Source organism: Podarcis gaigeae (genome assembly GCF_964106915.1).
Source record: "Podarcis gaigeae genome assembly, chromosome: 2".
Lineage (NCBI taxonomy): Eukaryota > Metazoa > Chordata > Lepidosauria > Squamata > Lacertidae > Podarcis > Podarcis gaigeae.
In genome coordinates this window covers 20,635,456-20,660,083 of record NC_139679.1, presented here as the reverse complement: position 1 = coordinate 20,660,083, position 24,628 = coordinate 20,635,456, and the positions used below count along the sequence as shown (strand labels likewise).

Sequence of the window (24,628 nt, the reverse complement as noted above, 5' to 3'; positions counted from 1 at the left end):
TTCTCAGAAAAAAAACACATAAGCGGCTTAAAATGTGTCTTTAAGTTCATTTGTTCAGCAGGGAAAGTCATTACAAAAATAATTCTCCGCCACCAAACAATAGAAACCCATAAAAGATATAGCATTTAAAAGCAATACAAATAACACATTAAAATATTTTATTCCTGATATAGAATTTAGCCAAGGCTTTAACAGCATCAGGAGCAGAACACACTCCTTAGGAAGAGGAACTGCTAAATTACTTATATTCAGGACATTAATGAATACCCTGATTTAGTTGACCAACTGCAGTCAAGCTATTAAAACCCTGTAATAACTCTTTCTAAACTTTGCCATAAATCCAACACAGTGATGAGAGTCATCTATCACACTTTTTCTGCAGCTACGAAATCTTTAAACTATTATTCAATCTCCTTGTTAATCATGTCGGAAGCATTTCTGTCTCTGCAATCTCAAGCCATAAAGATGTTAAAGCTTTCGTATTGCTGGCATCTCAAAGCTCTGTCAAATCACCTTGAACCATATTGACATGCTGGCAAGAAAAGCAGACGATTTCAATGCCACAACACGAGGCAAATCTTGCTGGATATCTATATCCTATAGTCTCTGCTTACATAAGGATTTAGCAACAACATTATTCAATGATAAGGGCTAATTCAATTCAAGACCGTGGAATAAAGCAAAAGGATACTGTGTACTGTGTTCTATTTTGTTGATTTTAAACCAGTAACTCAATAAAGTAAAATCCCTAGGCAAACTGGAAAGCAAGCTGCTTTGCTTCTAACCAACGCAGCAGGCATGGATCTAGGAACAGACAATATTAGCTGCTTAATATAATATTTATGCATACAGTTTATACACACAGTTACATTACTCAAGTAATGTAATTAACGTATTTACAGAGTTTAAAATATCACCAATGCTGGCGATAACCACAGCAGAATATGTTGAGCGAGCTCATTTGAACAGGAGAGCTATATTAAAAAAATAATAATAGGAGAAAATCATCATCATCCTTTTATTATTTATGTAATGAGCACCTGATTGGGTTGCTCCAGCCCACTCTGAGTGGCTCCCAATAACATCCACAAACGAAACACACTCAAGATTACTTAACATGGATCAGTTACATTTTAAGCACTCTAAAATATATCGTGTCTTGCTCATAATGGTGTAATGCTAGTTGTAATTTAGACATCTTCCCTTCCTTGGGGTAAAAGCCAAAGCTTGCTTAGTAACAGATGCCCTAAGGCAGTCTTTCTCAGCCTTGGGTCCCCAGATGTTTTTGGCCTACAATTCCCATCATCCCTGACCACTGGTCCTGTGAGCTAGGGATCATGGGAGTTGTAGGCCAAAAACATCTGGGGACCCAAGCTTGAGAACCACTGCCCTAAGGTCACATGAGTTCTTGAAGTCCAGGTGTGCTGGTCCCATGGGTTACCCGAGAGGCAAGGTCCAAGTCTGGTCCGTGGTCAAAGGTGCAACAAGGAGGCAGTCTGTAGTAGCTGAAGCTGGGTGCAGGGCAGGGAGTCAGGTGAAATCAGGAGCTCAGGCAGGAACTAGCAACCAACAATGTTGCTCCTGCAACTTGGGACTGGAGCTGGCCGGCTTTTATCTGCCCCGAGGCATAGGGCAGCCCTGATCCTCTGGTGACTCACCTCTCCTGGCCTGGAAGCGAACACTCCTCCTGCGGGAACTTAGCTCCCTCCGCCTCTCTGCCCTGAGTGTGCTGGTCCGGGGGGGAAGTTCCCATGGGGCGAGGTCCAGGACCTGAGTCGAGGGTCGGCAGACAGTCCTCCTCGGGCGAAGTGGGGTCCACAGCGAGAAGCCGGGCAAGGACAGGAACTCTGGGGGAACAGGACTGGATGCAGGCCGAAACAGCTCTTCAACAACGTTGCTCCCGCAACCTGGGACCGGGCTGACTGGCTTTTATCTTCTGAGGCTAGGGGCGGTCCCGGCCCCCAGGAGACCCGCTTCTCCTGGCCTTAAGGCGAGCACTCCTCCTGAGAGAACCCAGTTCCCTTCGCCTCTCTGCCCTGAGCCTCTGCAGTTCAGGAGAGGCTTGAAGGGTTACTGGACCCAGGGGGAGACTCACCTGTAGGCACTGAGTCTTCAACCACCTCAGGAGCTAGAGTGCATTCACCTGGTGCCTGCTCCTGAGGATCTGGCACAGGTGCAGGCACTTCAGAATCAAGGCCCTGCCCCAGTTCAGCCGGCCCTGGAGGCGGGGACTCCTGTGCAGGCTGGGATTCCTCCGGTTCAGCCTCTGAATCGGATTCTCAGGCCATCACACTGAACCTCTGCAGCTCAGGAAAGGCTGGAGGGTTACCGGACCCAGAGACAACCTCAGCTTCCTCTGATGGGGCTGAGAGTGGAGCACCTGCAGGCAATGGGTCCTCCATCACCTCAGTAGCCAGAGCAGACTCAGCTGATGCCTGCACCTGAGGATCCAGCACAGGTGAGGACCCTTCAGGTTCAAGCCCCAGCCCCGGCTCAGCTTGTTCTGGAGGCGGGAAATCCTGTGCAGGCTGGGATCCCTCAGGTTCAGCATCCAAGTCCGAATCCCAGGCCATCACACCAGGTGTGTAATACCTGTGGACCTCCAGATGCGTCATAGGCCCTGAGTGGTGGGGGTCTGGCCAGGCCAGGTGACCTCCCAAGACACCAGGGAGGGAGAGAGACAGCTGGGAAGGTCTCTGCCCAGGTCAGGAGAGCTGGAGAAAGAGAATCCAAGGGAAGATCCTAGTGGGAGGAGTTTACTATGTCTAGTCCCATCTACCCACCAGCCCACACAGCATGAGCTCCACCTACAGAGGTAGGTTCTAGCTCATCCACTTTGCCACGTCAGAAACTATGTACAGTCCCACCTCACCAAGGGATGGGAGAAGGATGGGGGTGGCGCTGTGGTCTAAACCACTGAGCCTCTTGGGCTTGCCGATCGGAAGGTCAGCAGTTCAAATCCCTGCGATGGAGGGCGTGCCCGCTGCTTTGTCCCAGCTCCTGCCAACCTAGCAGTTCAATAGCACACCGGTGCAAGTAGATAAATAGGTACCGCTGTGGCAGGAAGGTAAACAGCGTTTCCATGCACTCTGGTTTCCATCATGGTGTTCCATTGCACCAGAAGTGGTTTAGTCATGCTGGCATCATCATCATCATCATCATTATTATTTATTTATTTATTTATTTATTTATTTATTTATTTATTTATTTATACCCCGCCCATCTGGCTGGGTTTCCCCAGCCACTCTGGACAGCTTCCAACAAAATATTAAAATACAATAGTCTATTAAACATTAAAAGCTCCCCTAAACATGGCTGCCTTCAGATGTCTTCTAAAAGTCTGGTAGTTGTTTTTCTCTTTGACATCTGGTGGGAAGGCGTTCCACAGGGCGGGTGCCACTGAGAAGGCCCTCTGCCTGGTTCCCTGTAACCTCACTTCTCGCAGCGAGGGAAGCACCAGAAGGCCCTCGGAGCTGGACCTCAGTGTCCGGGCTGAACAATGGGGGTGGAGACGCTCCTTCAGGTATACTGGGCCAAGGCCGTTTAGGGCTTTAAAGGTCAGCACCAACACTTTGAATTGTGCTCGGAAACGTACTGGGACCCAGAAAGCTGTCTGTGGACAAACGCTGGCTCCCTTGGCCTGAAAGCGAGATGAGTGCCGCACCCCATAGTCGCCTTTGACTGGACTTAACCGTCCAGGGGTCCTTTACCTTTACCTTTTACTACCTCCCCTGTCCTGTCCGCCACTGAGGAGACAGTAACACCTCCTTCATTACTGAGGTCTTGCCCAAGAATCAGAACCACTTGTCATGCTAAGTTGTGCCCGCTACTTTCCCTACTAACAGGACTCCAGAGGCTTTTTCGAGCTTGGACTTGCCGGAACTCAGTTCTGGCACCTCTCAGGTGGGCACCATTGCCATTATAAGAGAACAATTCTAGGCGTTCTTGAAAAATTGCACTGGTTCATTCCAAACAAAAAAATAAAATGAAACAAAAAAGGGTCATTAAAATGTGAGTAAGGTTTCTGCACAAACACTTCCGAACACTCAAAGGGAAAGGGCAGCTGATGCCTCAAGGTCTCTGCCTGTCACTCTGTTTCTATCCATTGCTTCCTTGAGCTCCCTCTCTCTCTCTCATACTGGCTCGGCACCTGTCGTCTCTTTTTTATGTTTCACGCTGCAAACCTTTCAAGACAATGCCTGTAAAGAAACTAATGCGGTGTTGCTCTGGCTGACAACATAGTTCCTATGTATTCTTCTAATTCAGATGCTAAAGAGGTTTCAATGTGGCCCTCTACACACTTCTGTGAGGCCCTCAGAACTCTCCCAGCCCATTCTTCCTCCCCAGGCAACACCCCTCACCAGCCCGGCTCCCCAAATCGTCATCTAGAAGAAGAGGAGGAGGAGTTTGGATTTGATATCCCGCTTTATCACTACACAAAGGAGTCTCAAAGCGGCTAACATTCTCCCTTTCCTTCCTCCCCCACAACAAACACTCTGTGAGGTGAGTGGGGTTGAGAGACTTCAGAGAAGTGTGACTGGCCCAAGGTCACCCAGCAGCTGCATGTGGAGGAGCGGAGACGCGAACCCGGTTCACCAGATTACGAGACTACCGCTCTTAACCACTACACCACACTGACTCTTGAGCTTTTGCTTGGCTGGTAATGTGTCACTGAATTGTGCTAATGTCTCTTGTTTGCATAGATGTTTTTGTGGGGAGGAGAGGTTAGAAACCTCTGACTTCTGTGTAGGTGAAACGTAGCCTACAAAGGTAAGAATCTCATTCCTTGCTCCACCCACTTTTTTGCTCTTGGGCCTACCCACTATCAGGAAGACTGCCCACAAAGGAATGCAGTTCAAGGAGCTTCAAAAGGTTCCTCAGCCCTGCTCTCAACAAATCCTAACATAGAAGATGTGAAGGCTACATATTCTGAAGTCTTGGGCTATGTCAGCATTTTGTGATGCCAGTCCTCGTGGGTTTCTCAATTACCTCTGGTTCTGGGCTGTGTAATGCCAAGCTCAGAACGTTATCCCTAAAAACACGTCTTTCAGAAAGCCACTCTAGAACACGGAGCCAAACACACCTTTGCTGTGACAATCTGCATGTCAAGGGGCTGTCAACGCGCCAGGGCAACCACAGTGCAGGCACACATATAGAAGGCTATTAGCTCTTTATTAACAGAAAACAACACAGCAGAGTCCTCTGGTTCGCCTTAATCCAGCTGAGATGTTGCTGAAATTGACCACTAGCTCTGCCCTTCCCACTCTGGATCCCTCCCAAGCAAACGAAGACTGCATTGAGGGGGTGAGCTCCTCCTCTGGGCCAGTCTGGCTCATTGCTCAGCAATGTGCAGAGCTCTCCTCAATCAAGGTGTCAGAGGGGAGACGAGCCAACAGGACTGGGATTGTCTTTCCACTGCGCAGCTACATCTGATTTCTCTGAGTCTGCGTTCACACTGTGACTCTTGGCCTCTAACCCTGTCCTGGAAGGCCCCCCTTCTCCTAACACCCCTTGATCACTCAAACCCTCAGTGTGATGGCCTGGGATTTGGACTCGGATGCTGAACCTGAGGGATCCCAGCCTGCACAGGATTCCCCGCCTCCAGAACCAGCTGAGCCAGGGCTGGGGCATGAGCCTGAAGGGGCCTCACCTGTGCTGGATCCTCAGATGCAGGCACCAGCTGAGCCTGCTCTGACTCCTGAGGGGGTGGAGGACCCATTGCCTGCAGGTGCTCCACTCTCAGCCCCATCAGAGGAAGCTGAGGTTGCCTCTGGGTCCGGTAACCCTCCAGCCTCTCCTGAGCTGCAGAGGCTCAGGGCAGAGAGGCGGAGGGAGCTAAGTTCCCACAGGAGGAGTGCTCACCTCCAGGCCAGGAGAGGTGAGTCTCCAGAGGATCAGGGCTGCCCTATGCCTCAGGGCAGATAAGAGCCGGCCAGTCCCAAGTTGCAGGAGCAACATTGTTGGTTGCTAGTTCCTGCCTGAGCTCCTGACCCGCCCTGGCTCCCTGCTTGCAAGCCTGTTCCTGACTTCACCCGGCTCCCTGCCCTGCACCCAGCTTCAGCTACTACAGACTGCTGCCTCGTTGCACCTTTGACCACGGACCGGACTTGGACCTCGCCTCTCGGGTAACCCACGGGACCAGCACACTCTGCTTCTAGCACCTCCTAGATTCTCCCTTCCCCAGACTTTTTCTTCCGTATCGCACCACCATCATCCAAGTCATCATCTCCTGTGTCCTCCCTGAGGGGCTCTTGGTTGGGCTGTTCCCACCACTCTTCCTCATCAATCCAATTGCTGACACTAGAGCAAGGGTTGTCAAAGTGGTGCCCGGGAGCACAGATATGCCTGCAGGGGCCTTCCCTGGTGGCCCATAGGGTTGCCTCCCACTGCTGAAATTAGACCCAACAGAAGCGTCCCGCTGTGGTCAACAATTGAATAGGTAGCAAATTGTGCTTAGTTACAGTGGGTGGGTGGGGAGGCCCGCAACCGTTTCTCGCATTCACAAATGTGTGCTCAGTCCCCCAAAAGTCGGGAGTCTCTACTCTAGAATTGCAGAATTACTTGTGGAACTTTAACACACACACACACACACCCCGAACTCAGGAGAAGAAGACTGCTACATGCAGAGGTGCCCTACTACTTGGGCAGAGGGAATTCTGGCCGGCGGAATTCAGATTGCAGGCAGGATAAAAGCAAATTGTGGAGTGGAACACTTTCCTATTTAAAGTACTAGGAAAGCATGCAACTCGTGCAAGTCCACTGGCCTACTACCCTTATTATCACAAGATTGTCATGAGAGCACTTGGACTAAAATGGTCAGCCAAAAGCTCTATTTTTCTGGTTTACCACAACAGTTATTAACACTGGGCTTCAGTAAATCAAATCATTTAATTGGACAGCGCCTATATGATACCAGGCAACAGAATAATCTGGCCACAATAAGGACGTTTTGTCCATGGTATGATTATTTCCCACCTAGTCATTTTGACACTCAGGCACCCTATTCACAAAACTAAAGAATTCCAAAATACAGGTGTGCTTTCACTTTCACAAGATTGAATATACTGCCTTCAGCTGTACTTGAGGGTCGATTTCAAAAAATTCCACTGGAAAAACGGTTATGTCCCTGTGGAGATGGCAGTATTGAGTCAGTGGCTCACGTCCTTCTGGCTTGCCCTCTTTATAAAGATTTGAGGAGATTATTACCCCTCTATTATTGTCCATGCCAGGGGTTGCTCAATGATTGCTACTGTGTTTTAGCAGATCAAGATGATCAGGTGACAGCAAAAACTGCAAGGTTTTTTAGCGAGGGCAATTAGAATAAGATCTGTTATTTGATTATTGATATAACCCCCCCCCAAATGTATTTTCTAAAGTTAAGTTTTTACCTCTCTCTTCAATACATTTTATTTTATTGCTACAGCTGGCGGCTGATGCAAATAAAGATTATTCTGATTCTGATTCGTGCAAGCTCAGACTCTAAATAAAAATCAAATGATAATAATAAAATAATATGGGGTGGGGGGAGGGGCGGGAATGTCCTAGGCCAGAGTGCTCCTGACAGTATTCCTGTCTCCTATACCAGAGGGATGGACATCCCACTGACTAGCTGATAGTAATGTAAAAGACATGAACAATTTAAAAGAGCAGCTTTTTCAGATAGTTAGACAGAATTAGAACTCAGGATTTAATTGGTCAGAATGGATCCCTATCCAGTATGCCAACATTGCCCTCTTGTGGCTAACATGGGCTGCTTGAATTTGATTTGATTTACAGTACCATCTTATGCATATTTACTCAGAAGTAGACACAATGTGTTCAGAGGGACATAGTCCCACGTAACTATGCATAGAACTGGGCCACCCAGTTCCCACTGATCCAAGAATTGCCATCTTAAATATTATACCCAGACAGAAATAGGAGTTTATATAGAAGGTCTTAATCTCACCGGTTTTTGTAGCAGCATAAGAAAAGTTTTATTCCTTAGAATATATATATTTTAAGGATCCTCTTTTGACAAACTTTCTTAGTGAACTAGAGTGTTCCAAGGAAAAGCTAGAGGACTTCTAAGTAATTTAATGGCATTCTGGAGGCAATTCAAATAACATCATTCATTCATTCTTGCCCTACTTTCACCATAAGGTATTGGGGAGAGTTAGCAATTTAAAAATGCGTTATTAAAATATAGGTTAAAACAAATTACAAGCACGACAATGGGTCAAATCAAAAATTATTGCAAATTTGGGATTGGCAAGAAATTAAGAAATGAAACAAAATTGCCCTCCTGAACTTTTACAGCATTTCCAGCTATTTCCTTTACTCTAGTTATGCAACCACCATAAATGCTTCCATTCTGCCTGGATTAGAAACTCTCTCTGCCTCATTCCTCAATACTATTGTTACCATCTCTCCTGGAGAAGCAATTCTAAACAAATATGTGCCTTTGCTGCTCAAATGCGTTAATTTATACCAATATATGCAAATTTTAAATGTGCACAGACTAGCACTGGTGTGAAAATTGCAGAAAAACGAGAAGCAGGTTGTGATTGTTTATAGATGGCAAACTGCACAACGGTTGGGACTGAGGCTGCGACTTTTTGCATCTGCCAAATGCCAAATTCCAAATCCTGTAACCTGTTTGCAAAACCCAAGCCCCTGATCCCATTAGGAGCCACTAAGAAGAGTCCTACTTGCCCCTGGTCTCAGAGGTAACATACAGTCATTATGACTAATAACTGTGGAACATCTTATTCTCCCTGGATTTGTCCAATCCCCTTTTAAAGCTATCTAAGTTGATAGCCATTGCTACATCTTGTGGTAATGAAATCCACAATTTCATTAAATTTGGCATGGAGAAGTACTTCCTCATTGTCTGATCTGAATTGCCTGACATTCAGCTGCATTGGATGACCCGAGGCTCTGGTATTAGGAGAGATTGAGAAAATGACATTCCCCTTACTTGATCTCTACACATCTCCCTCTCCTCATTACTGACTTCCTAAATAAAGTCCTTCAGCCCAGACACGGAGGTCCAGCTCCGATGGCTTTCTGGAGGTTCCCTCACTGCGAGAAGTGAAGTTACAGGGAACCAGGCAGAGGGCCTTCTTGGTAGTGGCACCCGCCCTGTGGAGCGCCCTCCCATCAGATGTCAAGGAGATAAATAACTATACACAGGGCTTTTTTTCAGCCTGAACTCACTGGAACTCAGTTCTAGCACCTCTCAGGTGGGTGTTGTTGCCATTCTAAGAGAACAAGGGAGGCATCCATGGTGACTTCCAGCTCCTCTTTTTCTAGAAAAATAGCACTGACTATAAAACTTTGAGAAGACATCTGAAGACAGCCCTGCATAGCAATTTCTAAAAAATGTTTTATTGTGTTTTTATTTCTGTTGGAAGCCATCCAGAGAGGCTAGGGTAACCCAGTCAGATGGGCACGGAATAAATAATAAAAATATTATGTGTAGAATCATAGAATTGTGGAGTTGGAAAGGACCCTGAACTGCTAGAATTTCTGCTCCGTGACTGCAGTCATGGGATTGTTGTCTTTCACATGACGGTGTATGTTTTGACTCCACAAAGTGGGAAGTGACGGAGACAGGATGTTTGTGTTGCTGTGTTCCGTGGAGTGGGACTATTGTCCTTTGTTCTTTCTCTTTGCTGTCTGATGCTAGAGAGAGAGGGAGCCATGTTGCAGTGCTCCGTGTGTGTTTATATGTAAATAAAGTTGTTGTTGTTGTTTAGTCATTTAGTCGTGTCCGACTCTTCGTGACCCCATGGACCAGAGCACGCCAGGCACTTCTGTCCTCCACTGCCTCCCGCAGTTTGATCAAACTCATGCTGGTAGCTTCAAGAACACCATCCAACCATCTCGTCCTCTGTTGTCCCCTTCTCCTTGTGCCCTCAATCTTTCCCAACATCAGGGTCTTTTCCAGGGAGTCTTCTCTTCTCATGAGGTGGCCAAAGTATTGGAGCCTCAGCTTCAGGATCTGTCCTTCCAGTGAGCACTCAGGGCTGATTTCCTTCAGAATGGACATGTTTGATCTTCTTGCAGTCCATGGGACTCTCAAGAGTCTCCTCCAGCACCATAATTCAAAAGCATCAATTCTTCAGCGATCAGCCTTCTTTATGGTCCAGCTCTCACTTCCACACATCACTACTGGGAAAACCATGGCTTTTACAATACAGACCTTTGTTGGCAAGGTGATGTCTCTACTATGTAAATAAAGTAGATTAGCCAAAATGCTGAGTTGCTGAGGTCTGTTACGCAAGCTGCACACACTCTGCGGATCCCTAAGTGGGCCGGTGTCTATTGGCATTGGTCGTTGTGATGTTTGGGCATTAGAAAGCTTTTGAAGCCCTTGAACGATCAACTAGGAGGGAGAGAACATGCCAGTCGGGCATGTGTCTCTGCCAGGGTCCTACTCGAGAGAAGGACGAGCTCCTCTAGTCCAACCCCCTGCAATGTAGGAATATGCAGCTGTCCCATACAGGGATTGAACCTGCAACCTTGGCATTGTCAGCACTACACTCTAACCAACTGAGCTATGGTGAAGAAGAGGAGGAGGAGGAGGAGGTTGGCAATAGCAGCGCAGTGAAAGATATTGGGGAAGGAGTCTATAGAGGAAGGGATGGCACTCAATGGATACCCAAGCCTGGAATGAGCAAAAAAAGAGAGGCCAGATCAGGTACATAAATCCAAATGTCCATCTCATACCTGATCATTCAGCCATTACCATACACACATGCCCAGTCCTCCTCGTCTCCTTCTCTGCTTTCAACTTCAAGAACAAAAGATGGAAATATAACATGTTCTGTCTCCACTTCCAGAGGCATTTTGCTGAGAATCTCAGATGGGCAGAGTGCTGTTGTGCTCAGGTCCAACTTGTCCCATAGGCATATTTTTGGCCAGAACAGGACATTGGCCAGATCTGTTATGTACTGAAGTTCTCACCCTGGGCCAGCAGGACAGTTTTAGAAAATTGTTACAGTTACATTGTACTGGAGCTCTATATAAGCAGGCGGACTGAACCCTTCAGTTCAGTTCTGTCCTGGCCTGTGAATAAACAAGAGCTGTTTGAAGAATTGCTGTGTCGTCTGATATGTTCACCCACAACTTAACAAGATCCACCAGGGTTCTATTTATGTTCTTATCATTCAAAGCAGCCTCAAGAGTGAGATTCCTATGGAGAAAACTCCCAAGAAAACAGTGAAGCAAAAGCTGGAAGCAGGCAACATTATTTCCCACCTCTGCCACAGCACGATTTTGCTCATGTACGGATGTGGCATGACAAGGCCTGATCAGCACAGACTGCACATGCCATTTGCCATTTTGCCAGTGATGTTCATCTTTTGGTATGAGGCCATGGCCCTCCAATGGAAGCTACTTTGACACAAAGTGTCAAAGTGGATTGTGACAGAAGTTAGTCACATCTCCTAAATGCAGGGGAGCTGTCGCCTGTTGCGATGGTGAAAACAGCACAGGAGCTGCAGTGGGATGGGTCAGGTAAGTAGAGATTTACACAGGTAGGGCTGACACCCTGAGTTACACTTTTTCGCTCTGTTAAATTATGGACAAAAATCAAACAACGTTCCAGAGTTGTAGCAAGGCACTCAAAGGCTATTGTTGTAAAGAGGCTTTTGTGAGCAAAACAGCATTCATCTTCAATCTCTGTGGAACAATTTCTACAAGTTAAATGCATCTCAGGTATCCCTCGGGACGCTCAAGGCCGTTGCCTGAGATTCCGCTCTGAAATGCACACACACATTTATTCTGTGCAGGTTGGCCTAATAATCCAGTTTTGATTCACTGCTAAACTTGCTAATGCACATTAGTGGATTTGGGAAGAAAAGAAAGGGGTGAATTCTGAGCACTGCTTCAGGGAGCTCTCCCTAAAGCATGTCAACAGGGGGATGAAAACATTGCCAGCTCAACACTTCAAGCGTACTTGTCAAAATCTGGTAAGCATTAATACAGCTGTTCACCATTAACATTTGCTGTTATTACGCACCAGTTGGTATACAACATCAGGGACGTGGGTGGCGCTGTGGTCTAAACCACAGAGCTGATCAGAAGGTCGGCGGTTCGAATCCCTGTGACAGGGTGAGCTCCCGTTGTTCAGTCCCAGCTCCTGCCCACCTAGCAGTTCAAAAGCACGTCAAAGTGCAAGTAGGTAAATAGGTACCACTCTGGCAGGAAGGTAAACGGCATTTCCGTGCACTACTCAGGGGTGCACTACTCAGGGGTATTACTCAGAAGGGTGGTGGGAATGGGTGATTGGCAGATAGCTGTGATGAGCCTGTTGACGACTCTTAACGACTGCAATAGGTCTACAGGCTCATCACAGCTATCTGCCAATCACCCATTCCCACCACCCTTCTGAGTAATACCCCTCCCCACCTTCTCACTATATAGAAGGGTCTGGAAACTTCTGTTTCAGTGTATCTGAAGAAGTGTGCATGCACACGAAAGCTCATACCAAGAACTGACTTAGTTGGTCTTTAAGGTGCTACTGGAAGGAATTTTTTTTGTTTTGACTATGGCAGACCAACACGGCTACCTATCTGTAACAGGACAAAGTAGTTTGCAAATGGACAAAGTGGGCTTTGCAGGGAGCTCCTTTGAACGATTGCTTTCAGGGCCGATTGGCTGATTAGAACTAAGCACATCCTCAAAGACCAGCTGAACTGAGTTGACGGAAAAACACCGATCCACACTGCCACAGCTGTACTAGGGAGTTCTTGATGGGAAAATATCCTCTAGGGTTTCCAGGCATTTGAATGGAACACCCAAATGGTCTTGGAGGAAGCACAAAGCTGCTAGGCCAGCTTTATTTTGGAGTTTGGACAGGAACAGCCAAAGGGTACATGGCCCCAGGTGAGCCAATGGAGTGGTCCTCCTTAGCATCTCAGCTATCTGATGCAGCCAAGAGCAACTATGAGGAGGATATGCAAACACACACACACACACACACACACACACACACACACACACACCATATATAATTTTAGGATATACTCATATATCCTAAAATTCAAATATCTGATTCTCAGTTAGAAATCTTACTACAGATTTTGGGCTCAGCTACCAATTCTGCAACTGGCATCCTTATTTCCAGAAGTGCAGTGCCTTTCAACTATAGAGACTCCCCAGAGGCATAGCATCTGGGGGCCATGGCCCCAGGTGCACACTTTTGAGGATGTGCAGGCAGAGAGCTCTGGCAGCTGAGGTGCGGCAACAGGTGGGTTGGTCTAGCAAGCAGGTGGAGAGAGGGAGCAAGCCAGGAGCCTGTTGGAGGCAGGCTCTGCATGTGCCCCCCTGGCGCACTCCCCCAGTCCACCAGCAGGGGGCACAACACTTACCCCACCCTGGGAACTGGCAACCCACGTTATGCTACTGAGACCCACTGAGGACCACACAATTCAACGATCTGCTGTGATGCATTCCAAAGCAGAACACAAATTCACTCCCATTTTCTGTTGGACAAAGAGATCTGAAAGCTCAGCTAGGCTTCCTATAGCAAACATCCAAGCCAACAGAGGGGAAAGTTCTGTACGTAACAGAAGTCATACTGATTCCACAGATAGAATCTTACTGTCTTGTGGAGGCTGAGTTTTATCATCGTTTAAACTTTTCTCCCTATAACCTGCTCTCCTGGGACAGCCCATTTTTCACTCATGTTGAAAGTTGGTCATCCATCATCCGCTCTTTTAAAGGAGATCCGAACACAGCCTCATAATAAAACAGAAGAGACAGAGAACTAGTTGATCCCTATAAACAATGTTTAGCTGTAAAGATGTGAAAGGTGGTTAGAGAACCACATGCATTAATCTTCCTCTTTAACATCTGAGACTGCAAGGCTGCACTGTATGCCCTGGCAAAGGACAATTCAGCACAGAAAATACAACACGACAGTTATGGGATATATATATACCCCCATTCTTAATTCCAAGGGCTCTAATTATACCCCATGGATTATAGGGCATTATTTTAAAACTGTTCCCATTGCTGTCTATGGTACAGAAGCAGAGGTTGAAAATAGAGCTATTTTGCTCTCACTCTAACCCCGCTGCATTTTCAGAAGTCTTTTCCGATAAGAGGAATCTCAGGTGTGTAGAAGGTGACATTGGCTTCTTCATTCACCATCACCTGTGAGCCTGATTGCTCATGTGTGTGTACCTAGGGAACAGTGTTCTCTGGTAAGGTTATGTGGTCAAGGCAAGATTTTTATTACAGTGTAGATACTACTACTACTGTTACTACTAATAATTTTATTATTTGTACCCTGCCCATCTGATTGGGTTGCCCCAGCCAATCTGGGTGGCTTCCAACATGTATGAAAACATAATAAACATTACACTTTAACCCAGCCAGATGGGCAGGGTATAAATATAATAATAAACACAGCGGTACCTTGGTTGTTGAACTTAATCAGTTCCGGGAGTCCATTTGACTCCCGAAACCTTTCAAAAATCAGGGCACAACCTTCTGATTGGCTGCAGGAGCTTCCTGCACTCAATCGGAAGCCGTGGAAGCCATGTCAGTTGTTCGGCTTCCAAAGAATGTTCAAAAACTGGAACACTTACTTCCGGGGTTTTGGCGTTCAGGAGCCAAAATGTACAAGTACCAAGATGTTCGAGAACCAAGGTATGACTGTAATAGCAACAACAACAACAATGCTTCCCTATACAGGGCTGCCTTCAGATATCTTGTAAAGATTATATAGTTACACATCTCCTTAACATCTGATGGGAGGACGTCCCACAGGGAGAGGGCCACCACCGAGAAGGCCCTTGCCTGGTACCCCATAACCTCACTTTTCGCAGAGAGGGAACCACCAGAAGGCCCTCGGAGCTGGACCTTAGTGTCCGGGTTGAATGATGGGGGTGGAGATGCTCCTTCAGGTATCCTGGGCCGAGGCCATTTAGGGCTTTAAAGGTCAGCACCAACACTTTGAATTGTGCTCAGAAATGTACTGGGAGCCAATGTAGGTCTTTCAGGACTGGTGTTATATGGTCCTAGTGGCTGCTCCAGTCACCAGTCTAGCCGCCACATTCTGGATTAGTTGTAGTTTCCAAGTCACCTTCAAAGGTAGCCCCACATAATTAGGGATGGGGGAGAAATTAGATTCACACTTTCTAAAATAATATGGAAAGCAGAACACAGCCATCCTTCAAAATTCTCACTTCTCCAGTTTTTGCAATGCAACTTTCCCATTGGATAATGTGTTTAGGAATGTATATGTTGCTAAGTGTGTCTGAAAATGCACATATTAGTGGAAGTAATGTGACAAAATGCACCAGGGGAAATTGCATTTCAAAAAATGTGTATATTGGGCAAAGGCACTAACAAAAAAATGTGCATATTAGAATAAATTTACACTAACATGCTGGGGGATTTTGATGGGGACTTAAAAATAAAATAAAATGCAAAGTTGCAAGGAACTGCAGAAAACAAAACCAGAACTGACAGATTCCACTACCCTTGTTTATAACAGAATACCACTACATGGTAAGGACTTGTGTATCCAGCTGCAATACTCATGTTAATATCCTCACAGTGTTGTCATAGCACCTAGCTATGTTGGCATTTCACCAGTGCAATCATTGGTATGGTCCACGCTAAATATTTCTGCAATGACATAGCCAATCTTGGGGTCAAGCTATAAATTTACCCATTTAAAAACAACACTTTGCCAAATTAAACTAACTCAAAATTACACACGCACATCTAAATTTAGAACCGCTTCTCAGACACCCGCAAGATTTCCAGAGTGACCAAATGAGAGTTGCATTTTCCCAATCAAACAGCTCCTGCCTATGAAGGACTCTGTTCTTTCCGTATTCAGATTATCTCACAGGTTGCACTTGGAACATGTTATATAACCAAGGCTAAACTGCAGAAACAAGTGCTTCAGTTAAGGACTCCTGCAGAGAGCTGGGAGGCAGGAAGGAGGGGGGGGGGAATAGACAGTGCTCTCACACAACATCAACACAGAGAAGAGCGAGAGGTTGCTATTCAGACACTAAAATCTAGACCACCCATGGCTTCACCCAGTGATTCCTGGGATTTGTGGAATGTTTAGGTGTGCTGGGAATTGTAGCCCTGTGAGGGGTGAACTACATTTCCCAGGATTGGGAGGGCATATTCATTAAATCTGTGGTAAGGGTGTGACAGACAGGGAAGTTGCCCGTCGCAAGAAGAAACCAGATCTCACAGAAAGTGCAAGAGTATTTTTCAATTTTCAAAGGAGAAGCCAGTTAAAACTGGCAGCTTTTCTCCCTTCAAGTCTGCTTGATTCATAATGTTTGTACTAAATGGAATGGGGGGGGCAGGAAAACACATTTCAAGCCCCCATGAATTTACAGATAGGTTTTCATATACAGTGGTACCTCGGGTTACAGACGCTTCGGGTTATGCGTTTTCAGGTTACGGACACGCCAAAACCCGGAAGTACCAGAACGGGTTACTTCCAGGTTTCGGCGTTCGCGCATGCACAGAAGCACTAAATCACGCTTTGCGCATGAGCAGAAGAGCCAAATCACGTCACACGCATGCGCAGATGCGGCCCTGCGGGTTGCGAACACTGCAGGTTGCGAACGTGCCCCCCTCATGGATCACATTCGCAACCCGAGGTTCCACTGTACAGTGGTACCTTGGTTCCTGAATGGTTTAGTTGATGAACAAATCGACTCCCGAATGCCACAAACCCAGAAGTAATTGTTCCTGTTTGCGAACATTTTTCAGAAAGCCACTCCCGACATAAGGAGGGGGGGTTGTGGGCTCACGCCCACCTACATCCGCACGGGGCTACATCATCCCCCGCCAATCGGCTGGCAGCAGGGGCAGGGTTAGGGTAGGTCATTTAAGGTCGGGGCAGCCGAGTTCGCCCCTTTCTTCCTCTCAGCCAGCTGCAGTTTCATTCCATTTCGGCTGTCAGCATTGTTTCCAGGGCCAATCAGCCAATCAGAAGCCACACTTTAGTTTTCGGACGTTTTGGAAGTCAAACGGACTTCCAGAATGGATTGAGTTCGAGAAGCAAGGTACCACTGTACACGTGTCTCCCCACTTATGGTACCTTTGACTCACACGTGACCAGGTATACATGCGGCACTGGGAAATCAATCAATCAATCAATCAATCAATCAATCAATCAATACATTTAAATGGCAAACAGGTGTGAAAGGGGCAAAAACGACCTGAAGAGCAGGAAAACTGTGAACATGGTGTGGGAAGAGTGGGAAAATGGCTAGCTATCCCATGAGCCTTTGCACTGTCCTTTGAGGACTGTGGACAGTTGGAATTTGCTGTTTCCATACTATCCTCCAGCACGTAAGAAACTGAGAGCAACCACTGTCAGTCTGGTAAGTGCTGCTGGTTTTTTAAAGGGCTTTTCAAGAGTTTCCAGAGGTTTAGAGGGGTGGTGCTGTGGGTTAAACCACAGAGCCTAGGACTTGCTGATCAGAAGGTCGGCGGTTCAAATCCCCATGATGGGGTGTTCTCCCATTGCTCGGTCCCTGCTCCTGCCAACCTAGCAGTTTAAAAGCACGTCAAAGTGCAAGTAGATAAATAGGTACCGCTGCTGCGGGAAGGTAAACGGCGTTTCCGTGCGCTGCTCTGGTTAGTCATGCTGGCCACATGACCCGGAAGCTGTACGCCGGCTCCCTCGGCCAATAAAGCGAGATGCTGCAACCCCAGAGTCAGTCACGACTGGACCTTATGGTCAGGGGTCCCTTTACCTTTACCTTTACACACTTTGTAGATGGTGTCTCCCCCACTATACGTGATTTCATGTATACATGTGGTACCTAGGAACGTAACCCCCACATATCTGAGGAGATGCCTGTAATGTGTTTTGACCTGGATTTAAATTAAATTTATTCAACGCCTTTATTTATTTTGATCCATGAAGGATAATAAAGGCAGGTATACCATTCCAAAGAAGGCGAGCTTTTACTTCTTTTCTTAAGAGTTATGTGTGCCCACATTTCAACTAGACAAGCAAATAACTATGTTCCAAGTTGTGTGGCATTTATCGACTACCCAACAGCTTCATTTCCATGATGCGAAAGCTGTGCTTTGGACAGGTGGCAGTATTTCTCATCACCGTGATTACTCCACAGGTTTCAAAATGCATATTTCCGTGAAAACAATACAAACAACAGCTAAAACTGAATCCCCACTGCTAAAATTGCTCTGTGTAGCGTTGCAGAGTAAATTACTCATAGCAATAATAGTCAAATTTTTAAAGGTAGCAATGTCGCCAAAGTTTGTAATTAAGGTCATAATACCAGCTCAGCCAGCTTGTAACATTTGACTGAATTTTGGAATAAGTGGATACATCATTTCTGGCCCAGAATCTTCCTCTAGCCCAGGTTAAAATCAAACATCTCTTACTCCCTTGGATATAGGCTTCCAATCTTGTCATGCTCCCAATGATAATACTGGAGGCAAAAATAGGGCCAGATTTGGGAAGTGGGCTCAGGAAAATTAGCTACTTTCCTGCCTCTCTTTTTCCTTTTTTTAAAAGCTTGGGGCAGTAGGTTCATCACTAATTAAATGTACTAACCAAAAGTACTAATGATTGGTGTACCAATGATGTAGACTGGTCTACCACCTGCAAGGACTCCTCCACAGATACGGAAACATCAGAGGAAAAATGAGATCTTATTCCAAGACTATAACTACTACACCACACAACTGGATAACACAGCTCTTTCAATTCTTCATATCCTCCTCCACCACACCCAGTTCTGTGAGCAGCTCTTTCTCTGAATCTCATCCTGTCTCGTAAATATAGGTGGAATTCGACTGAATTTCCAGCAAGATGGGTTTCATTCATTCCTCAGCAAACACAGTACTCTACAGCATACAGAGAGTTAACGCATCAGATTTTCTCAGACAACTTAGCAGGATCACTTCAACTTTCAGCTACAAAGGAGAATGGTGCAGCATTCTGATCGCCTTTGGCAAGACCTGAAACATGTGACTGTGTCTTCCTGTAGCTGTGTACATTATCCTAATAATTATACTTTGCGGTGTCAACCTTTCTGGGGAAACTGTATTTATTCTCGAGAGATAGATTCAGCCTAGATGGTAAATCATTTCATCTTTAAGTCCTCTCAGCAATGACAATCCTGCCATGCGCAAGTGATAAAAGCCAGAAAACAGACCTGTAAACCATTATCTTTCCATCTAGACTCCCAATTCTCCAATTCCTTGGCTTCCAGCCACCTACAGAAATTTCTGTAAGCTGTTTCTGTCAGTCAATGACAATTTGTTTCTCGTGATGTTGTGGAGGGGGGTGGGGTGGGATTAGAACTTCAAAACCTCAACTAAAATAAAATGCTTTTCCCAGTTCACATACTGCTTTAAAAAAAGAAGGCCCCGTGAGCTCCAGATATCTGTCTCAGAAAGATTGAGCACAATAATGTTGGCACAGTCGCTCCGAAGAGTCATCTTCATTCAACATGCTTTCAATTTGGCTCAGCACAAAATAAGGTATCTTCCAAAGGGAAATTGGCTAGTTTGGATGCAACTTTCCTTGCTTAAGAAACCATAGTTGATTAAGGAGATTATTGTTTTCTTAATAACCGAGCTTAGGTAGAAGCTAGACAAGGTCACTTCTGCTGCTCTTGTCAAGATGCTGCAACTTCAACAGTTGTTTATTATACTGGAAACCAGGACTGAGCTAGCATATTCCACCCTTGATCCATCCCTCACATTCCAGGTTTCAACACTTGTCTCTTTAAACCAGGGATACCGTAACTTGTGGCCCTCCAGAAGTTGATGGTCTACAACTCACATCATACCTGACCATTGGCCATGCTGGCTGGAGCTGATGAGAGTTGGAATCCAATAACATTTGGAAGGCCAGAGGCACTCCCCTCTGGCTTTAACCACAGCTCCTCAGGCAGGGTCCCTTCTGACTCATTAAGGTGCTGCTTTTTCAACAGCAGGGGGACATGGGTGGCACTGTGGGTTAAACCACAGAGCCTAGGACTTGCCGATCAGAAGGTCGGCGGTTCGAAACCCCGTGACAGGGTGAGCTCCCATTGCTCGGTCCCTGCTCCTGCCAACCTAGCATTTCAAAAGCACGTCAAAGTGCGAGTAGATAAATAGGTACCGCTCTGGCAGGAAAGTAAATGGCATTTCCGTGCGTTGCTCTGGTTTGCCAGAAGCGGCTTAGTCATGCTGGCCACATGACCCGGAAGCTGTACGCTGGCTCCCTCGGCCAATAAAGCGAGATGAGCGCCGCAACCCCAGAGTCGGTCACGACTGGACCTAATGGTCAGGGGTCCCTTTACCTTTACCTTTTTCAACAGCAGGACCTGTAAAGGTAAAAAAGCTAAAGGACCCCTGGATGGTTAAGTCCAGTCAAAGGCAACTATGGGGTTTGCGGCCCTCATCTCGCTTTCAGACCGAGGGAGCCAGCGTTTGTCCACAGACAGCTTTCCGGGTCATGTGGCCAGCATGACTAAACTGCTTCTGGCGCAACGGGGCACCATGATGGAAACCAGAGTGCATGGATACGCCATTTACCTTCCTGCCACAGCGGTACCTATTTATCTACTTGCACTGGTGTGCTTTCGAACTGCTAGGTTGGCAGCAGCTGGGACAGAGCAACGGGAGCTCAACCCTGTCACGGGGATTTGAACCGCCGACCCTCTGATCAGCAAGCCCAAGAAGCTCAGTGGTTTAGACAACCACCCCCATAGGACCTGTAATGAGACTTCGGTTATAGTAGACATAGTCAGGTATGGCTCCAAGGTTTTAAGTCTTCTAAACTTGAGGAGCTCGGCTTCCCACCCAGAACAGGAACACACTCCAAGACTGGAAAAGGCACCCCACCCCACCCCACCCCCCCAGAATAGTCCCATCATCACAATGTGAGACTGCAAAGGATCATGGGGTGCACCTCCCAAATAATAATAATAATAATAATAATAATAATAATAATAATAATAAAATTTATTTATATCCCGGTCTCCCCAGCCAAAGCAGGGCTCAGAATGGCTAACAACAGTAAAAATAGCACAGTTTACATAAAATCACAGACAATTAATTGAAATACATTCTAAAATCAATTCAGAATCAAATTAATGGCGACCATTGGGCTAGAGTTCTATAAGGATCACAGAAAGAGGGGGTCAGACTGTGCCTTGGCCAAAGGTCTGGTGGAACAGCTTTGTCTTGCAGATCAGTAGATGGCTTCGTTGGTTAGGTACATGTGAATTATCAACATCTGTGGACCTGTTGGTGCCATGCAATTGAGTCTCTTGCTCCCTTCAGCTTTACTGATTCACAGAGGATTGCTCTGCTTTCAGGCTATGCTCCTTTACTGTTTAACGTTGCTTGCATAACTGTCTTCTTCAGCCCACGTTCACTTTAACAACCAACACTTCCACTGTCCACTTCATTTGTCTAGTGAATCGACTCTTTTCCATGAAAGCTCGTGCTGCAATACATTTCCTTATTGGGGCCCCAGGATACTTACTTTGTGAGAAGTTCAGCTTGCTAACCAAAGTTCCGACTCCACAGAATGTGGGCATTATCAAAGTCAATTCCTTACACACTCCCCCAGGCACAGAACCCCAAAGGCACACTCTAGAGGGAAAGGAGAAAGACGTCACAACTGCTGATATTGCAGTTTGTGGAACTGGGGGACAAGTGAGCCCTTTTCCCAGAGCTGCTGCAGATTTCTTTGGCAATATATGCCCCTACTCTCAGATTATTCATACCCATTCAACAATGTGATTAAAGGATCACTGGCTGACAAGTAAAGGTAAAGTGACCCCTGACCATTAGGTTCAGTCGCGGACAACTCTGAGGTTGCGGCGCTCATCTCGCTTTATTGGCTGAGGGAGCCGGCATACAGCTTCTGGGTCATGTGGTCAGCATGACTAAGCCGCTTCTGGCGAACCAGAGCAGCGCACGGAAATGCCATTTACCTTCCCGCTGGAGCGGTACCTATTTATCTACTTATATTTTGATGTGCTTTCAAACTGCTAGGTTGGCAGGAGCAGGGACCGAACAACGGGAGCTCACCCCGTCATGGGGATTTGAACCACCGACCTTCCGATCAGCAAGCCCTAGGCTCAGTGGTTTAACCCACAGCGCCACCCACGTCCCTGGCTGATAAGTAGCTAACCGGAAATCTCTTTGTGCCCATGCTAAGAGAAATTATTTTACACAACTTCTAAGACAAAATGCCTGGTCTTGTTAACCAAAAAGCCAAGAGTAAATAAGGTGTCAGGGAGATTGGGGGGGGGGGCGTTGCCCGAATCAAGGCTTGCAGCTGAAACTAAATATTGCAGGACTATTGCTATAATGAGGCAAGTTGAGATATGGCTTGCATGTATATCATACATTTAAATCACATTACTCCCCCCCCCAAGAATCTTGGGAACTGTAGTTTCCTAAGGGTCCTGGAATTGGTTGGGGAAAGGGGTTCACAACTGTGAAGGAAACTATAAAGAAGATAAGATTTTTAAAAATGATTGTTTTGGTGGGAAAGGGAGGAAGAGAGGAATCACAGAAAGGTAGATGTGAGAAGAAACAAAAACTGGGGTTCAAAACTGGATCATATTGAAAGGACATTAAATATATATCCCTCAAAACAAGTCCTTCCCATTTTCCAAACTCAGCAGTGTTCCATATTCCTGCCTCTCATCTCCCTTCAGGGCAGGAGTAATCAAAACAGCAACCTGTTCCAAATCCAATTTTCCTTGGCTTGCATTCCTGATGCCAAATAGTTTAGCATTTTGCACACAGGACAGGTGACCTGATCTACAAAGTTGTCCTTATCATGAATCCCAAACTATTTGCCCAAGCCTGGTTCTCCGCTAACAAACAGCCTAGAAAACATCTTTACTTCCTTCTGCAGCCTTCCACCTACCCCATGGATTTTCATTATGAATCAGTTTGGCACTGTACATTTTGTTTAAGGAGCCAGATGTTTGCTGCATTACCTTGGACTCTCGCATGGCAAGAAATCTGATAACAGTGAGCTGCAGCGAGAGCACGTTAACACCAGCACACTTCTAATAGCCTGGTGCAGAAGAAACTGAAGCCAAATTCACATGGTAAATCCTAACAAAAATATAATAGGAACGTGACTTGAAAATCCCTCCTTGCCACTGGATTGCTCGATGGATTTCCACAAGTTCATTTTTATATAATGGATGCATAATTCACATAATATTGCTCACTGGATTTCCACAAGTTCATTTTTGTGGAATAGATGCTCAATATGACCTTGATCCTATCTTTCAAAATAATAAGCACCCGAAGTAAAACACACAAACGCACTTTTTTAAAATAAAAAAATGGAAATTAAACCTGCCTTGTTGCTTTGAATCGTTTTGAACTACATGCAAAAATGTCAGTTTTTGCATGCCACAAGTGGTCTTGATCTCAAAAGCTACACTGACGGTACAACTCTATGTGGGATTAACTCAGTAGTGCCCCACTGCGTTCCATGAAAATTACTCCCAGCAGGTAAGCATGCACAGGACAGCAGCTTGAGCGAATGTCGATGCTACAATCAGTAGCAGTCCTTGAAGTATACAGTAATTAGCAACACCCTTGTGACATACAGTTCCAAGTTGACGGGTGGCAAAACTGAAGCTGCATTCAAAAGAAGATTTTGACTTGCTAGAGACCACATAGTACGAGCCCAGATGCTCAGATCTGCAATCACCACTTCAGTTCGTCTGCACAACAAACTCTGTGATGGAGATAAACCACCACCATCATTCATGATTACAGCACTCAGTGTCAACCCCCTGCTATCAAAAAAGAAAGAAAAAATGAGTGCAGAATCCAGTAACATAGCGGCACAAACTTTTCCCTTTCTCTAAACAACCTGAGTCGCACTCCTTAGTTTACTTACCAGCTAGCATCATAGGGTTTTTTTCGCCCCTCCTCTCACTTTGACTGCAGAACATCTGCCTTCTCAAGCTGATGCCGTTTGTTGGGTAGAGTAAGTCGTTTTTCAAAAAGGCTGGCTGCAGTTTCAAGCCCAGTTTTCGAGTTCCTCTGTTCAAGAGATGCAAAAGGCACTAAGTCGAAAGAAAACGGGAGAACGAGAGCTTTCTGAGAACCTCCACATGGTTCCTGTTGCTAGGGGAACCACTCCCTTTGTCTGCATAGCTTAAGAATGGCCGCCTCATTTGTAGAAGCTGGCTCTCAAGTACTGCAAGCACCAACGTCAGTGTCAGAAGGGGACACACAAGGGGGAAAGAGACAAGGGTCTGGGGTCCATAGACCTAATTATAATAATTATAAATTTTGAAACAAAAATGCAAGCTTTGGTCATGCTACTGAAAGAGATGTCAGCAGTGTTGGTTAGGAACTGTCCGCATCCCCCATCTTGGAGGATTCCCTAAATATTTGATTCCTGCTTCGCTAGAAGCCTGTGAGTTGCCGCTGTTTGTTTACAAAATCCTGTTGCTGCGGAAAAGTTGGCAAAATGTTGCTTTGCTCTGACCTTCTGTGAAGAAGAGTGTGGCACAATTGGCTCACCGAGCAAACCCATTTCGCATTAGCCTACAAAACCACAAAAAAAATAATCATGGAAATGTTCCCGTATAAGAAGGGACCCACAGATATGCCAACAGGCCTGAGGAGG

At 46.1% G+C, this 24,628-nt stretch overlaps 1 protein-coding gene across 2 annotated transcripts in view; it reads right to left on the bottom strand.

The window, feature by feature from the left end:
- The window catches only part of ANKFN1 (ankyrin repeat and fibronectin type III domain containing 1), a 212,959-nt gene extending 188,847 nt beyond the window's left edge, over positions 1-24,112 (bottom strand). For both annotated transcript variants that reach the window (XM_083727441.1, XM_083727442.1), the window contains exon 1: positions 23,891-24,112. The gene's annotated coding sequence lies outside the window, so the exon portion shown is untranslated. The remainder of the gene's footprint in view (positions 1-23,890) is intronic.
- Between the last annotated feature and the right edge of the window lie 516 nt (positions 24,113-24,628).